The following is a 17,461-nucleotide window of genomic DNA, read 5'->3' on the forward strand; positions in this document are numbered from 1 at the left end:
GGCTCTGAAGTTGAGGAAATAATTAATAGCCTACCAACCAAAAATGTCCAAGACCAGATGGATTCACAGCCGAATTCTATCAGAGGTACAAGGAGGAGCTGGTACCATTCCTTCTGAAACTGTTCCAATCAATAGAAAAAGAGGGAATCCTCCCTAACTCATAATTTATGAGGCCAACATCATCCTGATACCAAAGCCTGGCAGAGACACAAAAAAAGAGAATTTTAGACCAATATCCCTGATGAACATTGATGCAAATATCCTCAATAAAATAGTGGCAAACCGAATCCAGCAGCACATCAAAAAGCTTATCCACCATGATCAAGTGGGCTTCATCCCTGGGATGCAATGCTGGTTCAACATGCATAAATCAATAAACATAATCCATCATATAAACAGAACCAAAGACAAAAACCACATGATATCTCAATAGATGCTGAAAAGGCCTTTGACAAAATTCAACAGCCCTTCATGCTAAAAACACTCAATAAATTTGGTATTGATAGAACGTATCTCAAAATAATAAGAGTTATTTATGACAAACCCACAGCCAATATCATACTGAATGGGCAAAAACTGGAAGCATTCCCTTTGAAAACTGGCACAAAACAGGGATGCCCTCTCTCACCACTCCTATTCAACATAGTGTTGGAAGTTCTGGTTAGAGCAATCAGGCAAGAGAAAGAAATCAAGGGCATTCAGTTAGGAAAAAAGAAGTCAAATTGTCCCTGTTTGCAGATGACATGATTGTATATTTAGAAAACCCCATTGTCTCAGCCCAAAATCTCCTTAAGCTGATAAGCAACTTCAGCAAAGTCTCAGGATACAAAATCAATGTGCAAAAATCACAAGCATTCCTATACACCAGTAACAGACGAACAGATAACCAAATCATGAATGAACCCCCATTCACAATAGCTTCAAAGAGAATAAAATACCTAGGAATCCAACTTACAAGGGATGTAAAGGACCTCTTCAAGGAGAACTACAAACCACTGCTCAGTGAAATAAAAGAGGACACAAACAAATGGAAGAACATACCATGCTCATGGATAGGAAGAATCAATATTGTGAAAATGGCCATACTGCCCAAGGTAATTTATAGATTCAATGCCATCCCCATTAAGCTACCAATGACTTCCTTCACAGAATTGGAAAAAAACTGCTTTAAAGTTCATATGGAACCAAAAAAGAGCCCACATTGCCAAGCCAAAAGAACAAAGCTGGAGGCATCATGCTACCTGACTTCAAACTATACTACAAGGCTACAGTAACCAGAACAGCATGGTACTGGTACCAAAACAGAAATATAGACCAATGGAACAGAACAGAGCCCTCAGAAATAATACCACGTATCAACAGCCATCCGATCTTTGACAAACCTGACAAAAACAAGAAATGGGGAAAGGATTCCCTATTTAATAAATGGTGCTGGGAAAATTGGCTAGCCATAAGTAGAAAGCTGAAACTGGATCTTTTCCTTACTCCTTATACGAAAATTAATTCAAGATGGATTAGAGACTTAAACGTTAGACCTAAAACCATAAAAAACCCAAGAAGAAAACCTAGGTAATACCATTCAGGACATAGGTATGGGCAAGGACTTCATGTCTAAAACACCAAAAGCAACAGCAACAAAAGTCAAAATTGACAAATGGGATCTAACTAAAGAGCTTCTGCACAGCAAAAGAAACTACCATCAGAGTGAAGAGGCAATCTACAGAATGGGAGAAAATTTTTGCAATCTACTCATCTGACAGAGGGCTAATATCCAGAACCTACAAAAAACTCAAACAAATTTACAAGAAAAAAACAAACAACCCCATCAAAAAGTGGGTAAAGGATATGAATAGACACTTCTCAAAAGGAGACATTCATACAGCCAACAGACACATGAAAAAATGCTCATCATCACTTGCCATCAGAGAAATGCAAATCAAAACCACAATGAGATACCATCTCACGCCAGTTAGAATGGCAATCATCAAAAAATCAAGAAACAACAGGTGCTGGAGAGGATGTGGAGACATAGGAACACTTTTACACCGTTGGTGGGACTGTAAACTAGTTCAACCATTGTGGAAAACAGTGTGGCGACTCCTCAAGGATCTAGAACTAGAAATACCATTTGACCCAGCCATCCCATTACTGGGGATATACTCAAAGGATTATAAGTCATGCTGCTATAAAGACACATGCACACGTATGTTTATCGTGGCACTATTCACAATAGCAAAGACTTGGAATCAACCCAAATGTCCATCAGTGACAGACTGGATTAAGAAAATGTGGCCCATATACACCATGGAATACTATGCAGCCATAAAAAAGGATGAGTTCGTGTCCTTTATAGGGACATGGATGCAGCTGGACACCATCATTTTCAGCAAACTATCACAAAAACAGAAAACCAAACACCACATGTTCTCACTCATAGGTGGGAATTGAACAATGAGATCACTTGGAAACAGTAAGGGGAACACCACACACCAGGGCCTATTGTGGGTAGGGTTGCGGGTAGCGGGGAGGGATAGCATTAGGAGATATACCTAATGTAAATGACAAGTCGATGGGTGCAACACATCAACATGGCACATGTATACATATGTAACAAACCTGCACGTTGTGCACATGTACTCTAGAACTTAAAGTATAATAATAAAAAAAAGAAAAATATATATAATGCTATGCATTCCACTTCCAGAGATAATGAAGCTGTCATTTTTTCTTCACTCTCTGTCTTCGTCCAGCCTCCAAGCATATCCATATCTTCACTTGACCTTACTTGGTTGAACACATCCCCAAGATCACTTCACTTTGCTTGTTTTAACATGTTTTCATACCACGTCACCTTACTTGCTTTACCACATAATACTGAGAGAAGAATAAAATGAAAACTGCAGCTGAAATGATCAAAACTGCTTAAAGGAAAAAAATACTGAAGTTTGCCATAGTAAGAAAAAAAAGAGCATACATTTTGAAGTAATACAAAGCTGTCATAGGGTTTCAAACTAGGAAGTTCAAGTACCTTAGGTAAGGTCACACAGATTGCAAATATTCAAGTCCAGGGCAGGGTTGTTTTCTTAACTAAATAATTATTAGACATAAGGGAGATGATCATCCTCGAACCTATAAATCTACTACAAACCTAATGAATATTGTCTGGCCTGAAAATTGATGATGGCACAAACTTTTTTCTACATATTGGCAAATTTCTACTGAGGTTTATTCTAAGCCTTGATGGGGTACTTAAGTTCAGGAAAATAAAAATATGGATTTTTTTCCTCATATAAACCACAAAGAGATTGGGACAAAAATCATTCCAACTAATTACACCAATCACTGAGAAGAGTAAATACAAGAGTGTTTTATTTCTGAATAATTAGAATTGTATTAAATGTAACCTATTTTGATTCCAACATTACAGAATTAACATAAAGTATATATTCCCTAAAACACATCCAACTTTTATCCAGTTGTCCTCTTCTTTACATAGCTAAATGTGAACACGTAAAATGTATTAATTATTAAGGGGTGCAGTAAAAAAATTTAAAATAATACCTTAAATCTATACTAGCCACTTCTATAATATAGCTACACTATTTTACCTCTAACCTTGGGATTTCTATTGCTTGCTAGAATTAATCTGCAAATTGGTTACATCCTATCAGGCAATACCAACTGGTACTAAGCTGATACTAGAGCTTCACTAATAGAGCTGGTTGTTTGGAGCACTGTGTTTAGAAGGAGTCTGAAGTTGTCCACGTTTAGTGGTAGGGAAGACCCTAATCAATTAACAATATTTACTATGGAAGCAAAAAGAGAGAATGACAGTATGTGCTTATTGTCCTTGTCAGGCGCTCAAATCTAGCACATTTTAAAACTCTCAGTAGTTCTGTATTTTTCAAATTAAAGCAGTTTAACAAGTTGAAATTCTATAATATAAAAACTATCCTTAGACTCAAGAAATTACCAAAATTAAACAAACTTGTCAGGACTACTCAAGCCGCCCCAGGAAGAAGATGGATATATTCCAATATAAACACCAACATGTCATTTGGAGTTCTGGAGGGAAAAATCAAAGGAATCAAATGACTTGGTAACCTATGTTCTCTAACTTAGCACCATCCTTCTCTAAATCCAGTCAATATCTCTAGGAGTCATAATTATATATAGACTAGAAATATTTTCTTTAACATTTTCTTTTTAAATAATTGAGTAAACAGAATAGACAGCTCATTAACAAACCCATGTGAAACATATGTATATAAAGTTAACATGTAATCAAGGAGAGATCACGAATCAGTTGGAAAATGAAGCGTGATTCTGGGCCAGCTAATTAGCTATTTACATTTTATTTTAAAAAGTTCAATTAGATCCTCATCTCACACATATATCAAAATAATTTTTAGGTAGATTAGAATCCATGGGTTCTATGGATTAGAACACATCTATTATACATTTAAATGTGAAATGTTATATCTTTTTTTGAAACCTACAGAAAAGATATAAAATTGTAGTGCTCTCTGACTAGATATTTAAGTTTAAATGCAAGTAATGACAAAGAAAAGATCTGAGCCATAACTACCAAAAAAATTTTAAACATATGTGTATTTTAAAAACACCAAAGCAAAAATTGGAAGATAAAACTAAAGGAAACAAAACCCATTTAAGTAAACTGCTCCAATAGGAAATGTTTTGATTACCAGGAGCAGGCATCTATTCAAATGACTTCCCTGTGAAAAACTTACGGAGAATCTGACTGAGACAAAGTATAGCAAGTATAGCTGGATCTCATGAGAATAGGAAAATGGTTAGGCAGCTACTGTCTCCATCTCCATTCTTCTTTGGTCCACATGGTCTCTTTTCTCTGGCCCTGCGCGCACTTCCTTCTTTCTTTCTCCTGAGGAGAGAAAGAAAACCATGCCTGATCCTCCTCCACAACTTCAGTTTGCATGTGGCTTTGACTGGCTTTAGTGCCAAATCTGGCTCCAGAACCCAGCACCATCTTATTGACCCAGTCCTTCAGGGCCTTAGTCCCAAACTTCTGGGAATACAATATAATAGGCCCAACTTGGGTCAGGTATTTACATATGGTTCAGTTGGGTGTGATCACTGGGGAAGGGGTTGTCCTATGGACATAGAACTGGTAAGGCCTACCTGCTTCTCAGCAGATCTGGGTGCAAGGCATCTTCAGTAAATGGATGTAGGAGGAGCAGACAGCAAAGACACTACACATTTCATGGAATATAATGAAGTTCACATGGAACTCCATCATAAGAAGTTAAGTAAGAAAAGCCTGCTGTAAAGTCTTATGGTCAAAATTGTCTCTGATATGTAGAGGCAGAGAGGCATGGATATGCTAGCCAAACTAAGCAAGAATGACTTTTGTTAATCTGATGTATTGCATTCATTTGTACTTTCCAAAGTTTTTACCACAAACATGCAGAGCTCTGATAATCAGAAAAGAAATAAAGTAAAAGACCAGAAGAAGACAAGTCAAAAGTATGAAAACTAAGTGCCAAATATATAATTTAGGTTAAGTTCTCAGGTCATTTTCTGTGACATGTTGCAACTTTCAATCCCATTACTCCTCTCTACACTTAATGGCTATACTCCAGACTCAGTTAATGACAGACAATTCCCTGAAGACCCCGCCAATACTCACTCCACCATTCTCATAGCCATGTTGACTAGATGTCCTTCCAGGCTTTCTCTGTTCAGCGGCTGCTCCTCATCCCTCATGGCACGAATGAAACAGTCAGCCTTCCTCAATCGCCATTACCCCAACCCAACTCCTTCTCTGTGTCTCTCAGCCCAGTCTTCCTTGGCTATTTATGCCTCTGTCCTTCCAGACATAGTTGAAGCTGATTTTAGGGAGATAGTTAGTCATACGAATGTTGCTTCATAAAGCAGCTAGCACAGGACATGAGCAAGAGTAGGTTCTCAATGAATGTTTTGCTGAATAAATGTTGAAAGTTTAAGGAATTATTTCTGTATTTCAGATATTTCAAATTGTCCTCATACTAAAAAAGCATTTTGCCAAAAAAAGAATAAGTCTGTGGCATAACTGAAAAAAAATATGGACTTCAGAGCCCAGCAGATCAGTTTTGAATCCCAGCCTCAACTCACTAGTTGGGCAAATTAAGCTCTTCTGAGCTCTGTTTCCTCGTCTTTAAAATGCAGGTGACAGAGTGGCATCAGAAACATGATAGAAAAGGAAGCTCCGGACTCTCCCTCCACCCATGGATACACCAAATAAACATCTACCACAGATTAATTCCCTTTAAGAGAAGGTCTGGCCGGGTGCAGTGGCTCACGCCTATAATCCTAGTACTTTCGGAGGCCGAGGCGGATGGATCACGAGGTCAGGAGTTCAAAACCAGCCTGGCCAACATGGTGAAACCCTGTCTCTACTAAAAATACAAAAATTAGCCAGGTCTGGTGGCACATGCCTGTAATCCCAGCTACTTGGGAGACTGAGGCAGGAGAATTGCTTGACCCTCGGAGGAAGAGGTTGCAGTGAGCCAGGATCGCTCCACTGTACTCCAGCCTGGGCGACAAAGCGAGACTCCGTCTCAAAAAAGAAAAAAAAGAGAGAGAGAGAGAGAGAGAAGATCCAAGACCAACAGAGAAGCTCCTACCCACTGACAGCTGAGAAAACATCTACATTGAATGGGTAGGAAAAGCTGAGGCACACTTAGGCATGGGCCCCATCCCAGGCATTGCACCATAAAATTTGGAAAGGAATCCCCAACACCGTCTCTCCCTGTGGAAAGGAGGATCTGGACCCCCAGAAATAGGGCTCTAACAGTAAGTTTTCCCATGGTTTGACTCTTAATTTACTAACTATGAGAGCAGAGGGGATTATACACACACATCCCTCTAGACTTTAAAAAAAAAAAAAAAAGAGGCAATTTTATACAAGTGCACACCAATTCCAAGGACTTCAAATATCCCTCCAGCAGCCACCTTTGGCCCTGTTTCTAACTAACTTCTGTTGGGCAGTTAAACGGACAGTCAATTATTAAACCACCACCAGCCTAAGATAAGTCTGCATTCACATGAAGTATCCTAACCTTTTTATTTATTTATTTATTTGAGACAGGTTATCAGCCAGGCTAGAGTGCAGTGGTGCAATCTCAGCTCGCTGCAACTTCTGCCTCCCAGACTCAAGAGATCTTCCTGCCTCAACCCCTCAAGTAGCTGGGACAACAGGCACCCACCATCACGCCTGGTTAATGTTTCTATATTTTGTAGAGATGCGGTTTTGCCTTGTTGCCCAGGCGGGTCTTGAACTCCTGGACTCAAGCAATCTGCCAGCCTCAGCCTCCCAAAGTGCTAGGATTATAGGCGTGAGCCACTGTGCCTGGCCTAGCCACCCTAACTCTTATAACATCTACCTAAGGGATTACATCCTAAATCTCCTAGCACTGGGAGCAGAAGAGACTGGCATATACATGCATCTCTAAACTATGGGAAAAGAGTTGTGTTTTTAAATGGGTACGCAAGCATCTCCAAGGATTTCATATCCTTGGAGCAGTGCAGAGAAGCGACTTAAGACATAATAAAACTCCCTGTTTCTCCCCAGAAGGGGTTTAGGATACATATCGAAAGCCCTAGTTTTTAAAGCTATCTCCCAAAGGACTCCATCCTAAGCCTAGTAGCTCTGCCAACAGAAGGGACTATGCATACGTGAGTCTCCCTTGATCATGGAACAAATAGGTGGTTTTAAACAGGCATTCAAACACTTCTAGGGGCTATCCCCTCTTGGAACAGTGCAGAAAAGGGGCAGGAATATACAGCTGTCACTTTCTCTTCAATAAGGGTTTATAGCACGTACTTTCAGTGGCTCCTTGAGGGCTTAGTTTCTAATCAACTTGCACTGAGAGCTAATGGAGCAAACAAGCAATGGCCTTTAGGTAGCCAGAGTCAGAGCATGGCACTTCACAAGACCTTCCTCTGGCTCATTCCAGAGACAAATCCAGGCCTATTCCTTCCTTCTGGAAAGAATTGGCCATGTGGCCAGCCCACAGCCTCCATAACACCCACCCAAGGGACTGTCTCCTTAATGATCTAGCTATAGACTTTGCAATCCTGAGTGACCTAAGACCACAGAAAACAAATACGTGGATGTATAATTATCCCAATATTAGCAACTTTCCCTCTAGGATCAGAAGCTAATACCTGACTGTGAGAATAGACATTTGCTGCAGATCCTCTCCCCAACTTACTGTACCTGCATCCAGTCACACCATGAAAATAGAACTGGGATATACATCTAACACCCTAAACTTTCCAGCTACATCTTAATAACCTGGCTCCTATCATACCCATCTCAGGTTACTATCAAGATGTGGCACATCCTAAGCTCCAGGGAGCCACCAAAAACAGAGATAACAGTCTGGACAAACACAGAGATTTGAGAGGCACCTTAAAATCTCTGGCCAGACAGATTGGTGAAAACCTACATACAAAGTCAGTCTAACAACACGAAGAGAGAGGCAGTTATCTGATGCTCAGAAACAAAAACGGAGAATCAAGGAAGTGAAGAAACAGGAATATATTTCAAACAAAGGAACAAAGTGAATCTCCAGAAACCAACTTGAATGAAGTAAAGTTTTATGATTTGCCTAATATGGATTCAAAATAATGGTTATAAAGATGCTCACAAGGTCAAGGCAGCAATAAAAGAGCAAGCTGAAAACTTTGAGAAGAGACAGAAAGTATAATTAATTACCAAATGGAAATCATAGATCTAAAGAGTGCTATAACTGAACTGAAAATGTAAATAGAGGGGTTCAAGAGGAGACTAGATCAAGCAGAAGAAAGGATGAGTAAACTTGAAGACAGATCACTGGAAATCATCCAATCTGAGGAGCAAAACGAAAAAAAGAATGAACAAGAGGGAATATAGCTTAAGAGGCTTCTAAGACACCATCAAACAGAACAACTTATACATTATTGGCATGCCAGAAGGAAAACAAACAGAGAAAGGGAACGAAAACATACTCAAAATAACAATTGCAGAAACTTTGCCAAGTTTGGGGAGGGAATTAGAAAGCCAGATGCAGAAAGCCCATAGCACACCAAATCAGATAAACTCAAAGAGACCCATACCAGGACGCATCATGAATAAATTGTCAAAACTTAAAGACAAAAAGGGAGTGTTGAAAGCAGTAAAGGTAAAAGCAAATTGTCACATACAGAGGAGTCTCTATACAAATTGTTACATACAGGGAAGTCTCTATCAGAATATCAGCAGACTTCTCAGCAGAAATTTTGCAAGCCAGAAGGAAGTGGGGGTGATATATTCAAAATCCTAAAAGAAAAGGACTATCAACCAAAAATATATGCCCAACAATCCTGTCTTTTTGAAAAAGAAAAAAAAAAAAAAAAAAGGTGATAAGGATTTTCTTAAACAAAAGCTGAGAGAGCAGGGAGTTCAAAACCAGGAGTTCAAAACCAGCCTTTTTTAGTAGTGATATTATCACTACTAAATCTGCATTACAAAAAAATGCTAAAGGAAGTTCTTCAAGCTAAAGGAAGGGATGTTAATTAGTATCATAAAAATATATGAAATTATACAACTCACTAGTAAAAGTAAATACATTGTCAAATCCAAAACACCTTAATACTGTAATGGTGATGGGCAAATCAATTATATCTCTAGTATAAGTGTCAAAAGGCAAGACTATTAAAAACAATGGAAGCTTCAATAATTTGCTAAGGGATACATATTACAAAAAGATGTGAAGTGTGACATCAAAAACATAAAACATGGAAGGAGGGGGAGTAACAATGGAGAGTTTGTGTATATAATAAAAATTAAGCTGCTATCAGTCTAAATAAACTAGTTATACATATGAGATGTATTATGTAAGCCTCAGGGTAACTACAAGCAAAAGCCTATGATAGATACACAAAAGAGAAAAAGAAAAAACCAAAGCACACCACTATAGAAAGTCATCAAATCACAAAGAAAGCAAGCAAAAGAGGAGGCAGGGAACAAATGATCTACCAAACAATTAGAAAACAATTAACAAAATTGCAAGAGCAAGTCCTTTATCTATCAATAATAACCTTGAACGTAAATGTATTAAATTCCTCAGTTAAAAGAGATAGTGTGACTAAATGAATTTTTAAGAAGACTCAACGATATGCTACCTACAAGGATACTTGTTTCACATTGTAAGGACACCTAGACTAAAAGTAAAGGAATGGAAAAAGATATTCCATGCAAACGAAAACCAAAGAGAGTAGGAATACCTATATTTATATCAGATAAAATAAACCTTAAGGCTAAGACTGTTAAATGAGACAAAGAAGGTCATCATATAATGATAAAGAGGTCAATTCAGCAAAAGTATACAATAATTATAAATATATATGCACTGAACACTGGAGCACCCAACTCTATAAAGCACATATAGGCCGGGCGCGGTGGCTCAAGCCTGTAATCCCAGCACTTTGGGAGGCCGAGACGGGCGGATCACGAGGTCAGGAGATCGAGACCATCCTGGCTAACACGGTGAAACCCCGTCTCTACTAAAAAATACAAAAAACTAGCCGGGCGCGGTGGTGGGCGCCTGTAGTCCCAGCTACTCGGGAGGCTGAGGCAGGAGAATGGCGTGAACCCGGGAGACGGAGCTTGCAGTGAGCTGAGATCCGGCCACTGCACTCCAGCCTGGGCGGCAGAGCGAGACTCCGTCTCAAAAAAAAAAAAAAAAAAAAAAAAAAAAAAAAAAAGCACATATAAATAGACCAAAGGAAGAGATAGACACAATACAATGATAGTAGGGAACTTCAACACTCAACTTTCAAAAACAGACAGATCATCTAGCAGAAAATCCACAAAGAAATATCAAAGTTAAACTACACTCTAGAATAAATGGACTAAGTGACATTTAAGGAACATTTAATCCAACAGATGAAGAATACACATTCTTCTCATCAGCACATGGAACACTCTTCAGGATAGTGTTCCATGTGCTGATGAGAAGAATGTGTATGACCACATGATAGGCCATAGCAAAAGTCTCAATATGTTTTTAAAAATTAAAATTATATCAAGTATCTTTTCTGACCACAATGGAATAAAACTAGAAATCATAACAAGATAGACTTTGGAAACTGTACAAATATATGGAAACTAAACAACATGCTCTTGGAAAACAAATGAGTTGAGTCAATGAAGAAATTAAGATGAAAAAATAAAATTTATTAAAACAATTTAACAAATGGAGACACAACATACCAAAACCTATGTAATACAGCAAAAGTAGCAGTAAGAGAAAAGTTTATAGCAACAAATGTCCTCAAGTAAAAAGTAGAAAAATTTCAAATAAACAACTTAATGATGCACCTTAAGAAACTAGAAAATCAAGACCAAATGAAACTCAAAATCAGAAGAAAAAATAATGAAGATCAGAACAGAAATAAATGAAATAAAGACTAAGAAAATATAAAAGATTAACAAACAAAAATTTGTTTTACTGAAATAAAATTAGAGATGGAAAAGGAGACATTAAAACTGATACCACAGAAATAAAAAGGATGATTAAAGACTACTATGAACAATTATATGCCAACAAATTGGAAAACTTAGAAGAAATGAATAAATTCATGAACACCTACAATCTACCAAGGTTGAACCATGAAGAAATAGCCTAAACAGGCCAATAATGAGCAATGAGATTGAATCAGTAATAAAAATTCCCCCAAGAAAGAAAACTCCAGGACCAGATGTCTTCAGTGTCTAACTCTACAAACTTTTTACAGAAGAACTAATACCATTTTTTCTCAAACTATTCCAAAAAAATTGAAGCAGCGGAATCCTTCCAAACCCATTTTATGAAGCCAGTATTATCCTGATAACAAAACTAAACAAGAACACAAAGAAAAATGAAAACTACAGGCCAATATCCCTGATGAACATAGATGCAAAAATCCTTAACAAAATACCAGCAAACCAAATTCAATAGCACACCGAAAAGATTATACACGAAGATCAAGCGGATTTATCCCAAGGATGCAAACATGGATCAACATGTACAAAATCAATAAATATGATACATTACATCAACAGAAAGAAAGACAAAAACCATATGATCAGCTCAATAGATACAGAAAAAGCATTTGATAAAATTCAACATCCCTTCACAATAAAATCTCTCAACAAGTTAGGAACAGAAGAAACAAACCTTAAAACAATAAAGGCCATATATGACAAATCCATAGGTAGCATCATAATGAACAGGGAAAAGTTGAAAGCCTTTCTTCTAAGATCCCAAACAAGACAAAGATGTCTACTTTCGCCATGTTTATTCGACATACTACTGGAAGTCCTAGACAGAGCTATTAGGCAAGGGAAAGAAATAAAGGACATTCAAATTGAGAAGGCAATAGTCAAACTGTTTCTGTTCACAGATGACATGATTTTATATATAGAAAACCTAAAGACTCTACCAAAAAAAAAAAAAAAACTACTAAAAGTAAAAAATAAATTGCAGGATACAAAATCAATACACAAAAGTCAGTCCACATTTCTATGTGCCAATAGTAGACAATCTGAAAAAGAAATTAAGAGAGAAATCTATTTCCGGACAAGATGGCCGAATAGGAAGAGCTCTGGTCTGCAACTCCCAGCAAGACAAACACAGAAGGCGGGTGACTTCTGCATTTCCAACTGAAGTACCTGGTTCATCTCACTGGGAATGGTTAGACAGTGGGTGCAGCCCATAGAGGGAGAGCAGAAGCAGGGTGGGGTGTCGCCTCACCTGGAAAGCACAAAGGGGTAGGGGAATTCCCTCCCCTAGCCAAGGGAAGCCCTAAAAGGCCATGCCATGACGGATGGTGTTATCAGGCCCAGATACTATGCTTTTCCCATGGTCTTTGCAACCTGAAGACCAGGAGATTTTCTCGGGTGCCTATACCACCAGGGCCCTGGGTTTCAAGCACAAAACTGGGCAGCTGTTTGGGCAGACACTGAGCTAGCTGCAATAATTTTTTTTTTCGTACCCCAGTGGTTCCTAGAATGCCAATGAGACAGAACCATTCACTCCGCTGGAAAGGGGGCTGAAGCCAGGGAGCCAAGTGATCTAGTTCAGCAGATTCCACACCCACGGAGCCCTGCAAGCTAAGATCTACTGGCTTGAAATCCTTGCTGCCAGCACAGCAGTCTGAAGTTGACCTGGGACACTAGAGCTTGGTGGAGGGAGGGGCATCCACAGTTACTGAGGCTTGAGTAGGTGGTTTTCCACTCACAATGTAAAAACCTCCAAGAAGTTTGGACTGGGTGGAGCCCACCAAAGCGCCACAAAGCCTCTCTAGCCACACTGCCTCTCTAGATTCCTCCTCTCTGGGCAGAGCATCTCTGAGAGAAAGGCAGCAGCCCCAGTCAGATAAAACTCCCATCTACCTTGGACACAGCACTTGGGGGAAGGGGTGGCTGCAGGTGCAGCTTCAGCAGACTTAAACTTTCTGCCTGCTGGCTCTGAAGAGAGCAGATCTCCACCACAGCCTTCGAGCACTGCTAAGGGACAGACTGCCTCCTCAAGTGGGTCTCTGGCCCCCATGCTTTCTGATGGGGAGACACCTCCCAGCAGGGGTCAACGGACACCTCATACATGAGAGCTACAGCTGGCATCTGGTAGATGCCCCTTTGGGACGAAGCTTTCAGAGGTAGGAGCAGGCAGCAATCTTTGCTGTTCTGTAGCCTCTGCTGGTGATACGTGGGCAAACAGGGTCTGGAATGGACCCCCAGCAAACTCCAGCAGACCTGTAGAAGAGGGTCCTGACTGTTAGAAGGAAAACTAACTAACAGAAAACAAGAGCATCAACATCAACAAGATGGACAACCATGCAAAAACTTCATCCAAAGGTCACCAACAGCAAAGAGACCAAAGGTAGATAAATTCACAAAGATGAGGAAAAACCAGTGCAAAAAAGCTGAAAATTCCAAAAACCAGAATGCCTCCAAAGGGTCACAACTCCTCCTCAGCAAGGGAAGAAAATTGGATGGAGAATGAGTTTGACAAATTTACAGAAGTAGGCTTCAGAAGATGGGAATAAAAAACTCCTCCAAGCTGAAAGAGCATGTTCTAACCCAATGCAAGGAAGCTAAACCTTGATAAAAGGTTACAGGAATTGCTAACTAGAATAACCAGTTTAGAGAAGAACATTGATGATCTGATGGAGCTGAAAAACACAGCACGAGAACTTTGTGAAGCATACACAAGTATCAATAGCCAAATCAATCAACTGGAAGAAAGGATATCAGAGATTGAAGATCAACTTAATGAAATAAAGCATGAAGACAAGATTAGAGAAAAAAGATTGAAAAGGAATGAACAAAGCCTCCAAGAAATATGGGACTATGTGAAAAGACCAAACCTACATTCGATTGGTATACCTGAAAGTGACGGGGAGAATGCAACCAAGTTGGAACAGTTCAGGATATTATCCAGAAGAACTTCCCCAACCTAGCAAGACAGGCCAACATTCAAATTCACGAAATACAGAGAACACCACAGAGATACTCCTCGAGAAGAGCAACCCCAAGACACATAACCATCAGATTCACCAAGGTTGAAATGAAGGAAAAAATTTTAAGGGCAGCTAGAGAGAAAGATCAGGTTACCCACAAAGGGAAGCCCATCAGACTAACAGCAGATCTCTAGGCAGAAACGCTACAAGCCAGAAGAGAGTGGGGGCCAATATTCAACATTCTTAAAGAAAAGAATTTTCAACCCAGAATTTAATATCTGGTCAAACTAAGCTTCATAAGTGAAGGAGAAATAAAATCCTTTACAGACAAGCAAATGCTGAGGGATTTTGTCACCACCAGGCCTGCCTTACAAGAGCTCCTGAAGGAAGTACTAAACATGGAAAGGAAAAACTGCTACTAGCCACTGCAAAAACAAACCCAAATGTAAAGGCCATTGACATTGTGAAAAAACTGCATCAACTAATGGGAAAAATAACCAGCTAGCACCATAATGACAGTATCAAATTCACACATAACAATATTAACCTTAAATGTAAATGGGCTAAATGCCCCAATTAAAAGGCACAGACTGGCTTATTGGATAAAGAGTCAAGACCCACTGGTGTGCTGTATTCAGGAGACCCATCTCACATGCAAAGACACACATAGGCTCAAAATAAAGGGATGGAAGAAGATTTACCAAGCAAATGGAAACCAAAAAAAGCGGGGGTTGCAATCCTAGTCTCTTATAAAATAGACTTTAAACCAACAAAAATCAAAAAAGACAAAGAAGGGCATTACATAATGGTAAAAGGATCAATGCAACAAGAAGAGCTAACTATCCTAAATATATATGCACCCAATACAAGAGCACCCAGATTCATAAAGCAAGTTCTCAGAGACCTACAAAGAGACTTAGACTCCCACACAATAATAATGGGAGACTTTAACACCCCACTGTCAATATTAGACAGATCAACAAGACAGAAAATTAACAAGGATATTCAGGACTTGAACTCAGCTCTGGACCAAGTGGACTTAATAGACCTCTACAAAACTCTCCACCCCAAATCAACAGAATATACATTCTTCTCAGTACTTTATCACACTTATTCCAAACTTGACCACATAATTGGAAGTAAAACACTTGTCACTAAATGCAAAAGAATGGAAATCATAACAGTCTCTCAGACCACAATGCAATCAAATTAAAACTCAGGATTAAAAAACTTAACAAAAATTGCACAAATACATAAAAGAAATACAGATGAACAACCACCTCCTCAATGACTACCGGGTAAATAACTAAATGAAGGCAGAAATAAAGATGTTCTTTGAAACCAATGAGAACAAAGACACAATGTACCAGAATCTTTGGGATACATTTAAAGCAGTGTGTAAAGGGAAATTTATAGCACTAAATGCCCACAAGAGAAAGCAGGAAAGATCTAAAATCGATACCCTAACATCACAATTAAAAGAACTAGAGAAGCAACAGCAAACAAACTCAAAAGCTAGCAGAAGACATGAAATAACTAAGATCAGAGCAAAACTGAAGGAGATAGAGACATGAAAAATCCTTTAAAAAAATCAATGAATCCAGGAGCTGGTTTCTTGAAAAAAATCAACAAAATAGACCACTAGTTAGACTAATAAATAAGAAAAGAGAGAAGAATCAAATAGACGCAATAAAAAATGATATAGGGGATATCACCACTGATCCCACAGAAATACAAACTACCATCAGAGAACACTATAAACACCTCTATGCAAATTAACTAGAAAATCTAGAAGAAATGAATAAATTCCTGGACACATACACCCTCCCAAGTCTAAGCCAGGAAGAAGTCGAATCCCAGAATAGACCAATAACAAGTTCTGAAATTGATGCAGTAATTAATAGCCTACCAACCAAAAGAAGTCCGGGTCCAGAAGGATTCACAGCTATGTTCTACCAGAGGTACAAAGAGGAGCTGGTACCATTCCTTCTGAAACTATTCCAATCAATAGCAAAAGAGGGAATCCTCCTTAACTCATTTTATGAGGCCAACATCATCCTGATATCAAAACCTAGCAGAGGCATAACACACACAAAAAAATTTCAGGCTACTATCCCTGATTAACATTGATGCAAAAATACTCAATAAAATACTGGCAAACTGAATACAGCAGCACATCAAAAAGCTTATCCACCACAATCAAGTTGGTTTCATCCCTGGGATGCAAGGCTGGTTCAACACATGCAAATCAATAAATGTAATCCATCACATAAACAGAATCAATGACAAAAACTACATGATTATCTCAATAGATGCAGAAAAGGCCTTCAATAAAATTCAAAACTTCTTCATGCTAAAAACTCTCAATAAACTAGGTATCCATGGAACATATCTCAAATTAATAAGAGCTATTTATGACAAATCCACAACCGATATCATACTGAATAGGCAAAAACTGGAAGAATTCCTTTTGAAAACCGGCACAAGACAAGGATGCCCTCTCTCATCACTCCTATTCACCATAGTATTGGAAGTTCTGGCCAGGGCAATCAGGAAAGAGAAAGCAATAAAGCATTCAAATAGGAAGAAAGGAAGTCAAACTGTCTCTGTTTGCAGACGACATGATTGTATATTTAGAAAACCCCATTATCTCAGCCCAAAACCTCCTTAAACTGATAAGCAACTTCAGCAAAGTCTCAGGATACAAAATCAATGTGCAAAAATCACAAGCATTCCTATACACCAATAACAGACAAACAGTGAGCCAAATCATAAGCAAACTCCCATTCACAATTGCTACAAAGAGAATAAAATACCTAGGAATACAACTTACAAGGGATGTGAAGAAACTCTTCAAGGAGAACTACAAACCACTGCTCAAAGAAATAAGAAAGGACACAAACAAATGGAAAAACATTACATGCTCATGGATAGGAAGAATCAATACCATGAAAATGACCATACTGCCCAAAGT

This window comes from Macaca mulatta, chromosome 13 (assembly GCF_049350105.2).
Source record: "Macaca mulatta isolate MMU2019108-1 chromosome 13, T2T-MMU8v2.0, whole genome shotgun sequence".
In the NCBI taxonomy this organism is placed as follows: Eukaryota; Metazoa; Chordata; class Mammalia; order Primates; family Cercopithecidae; genus Macaca; species Macaca mulatta.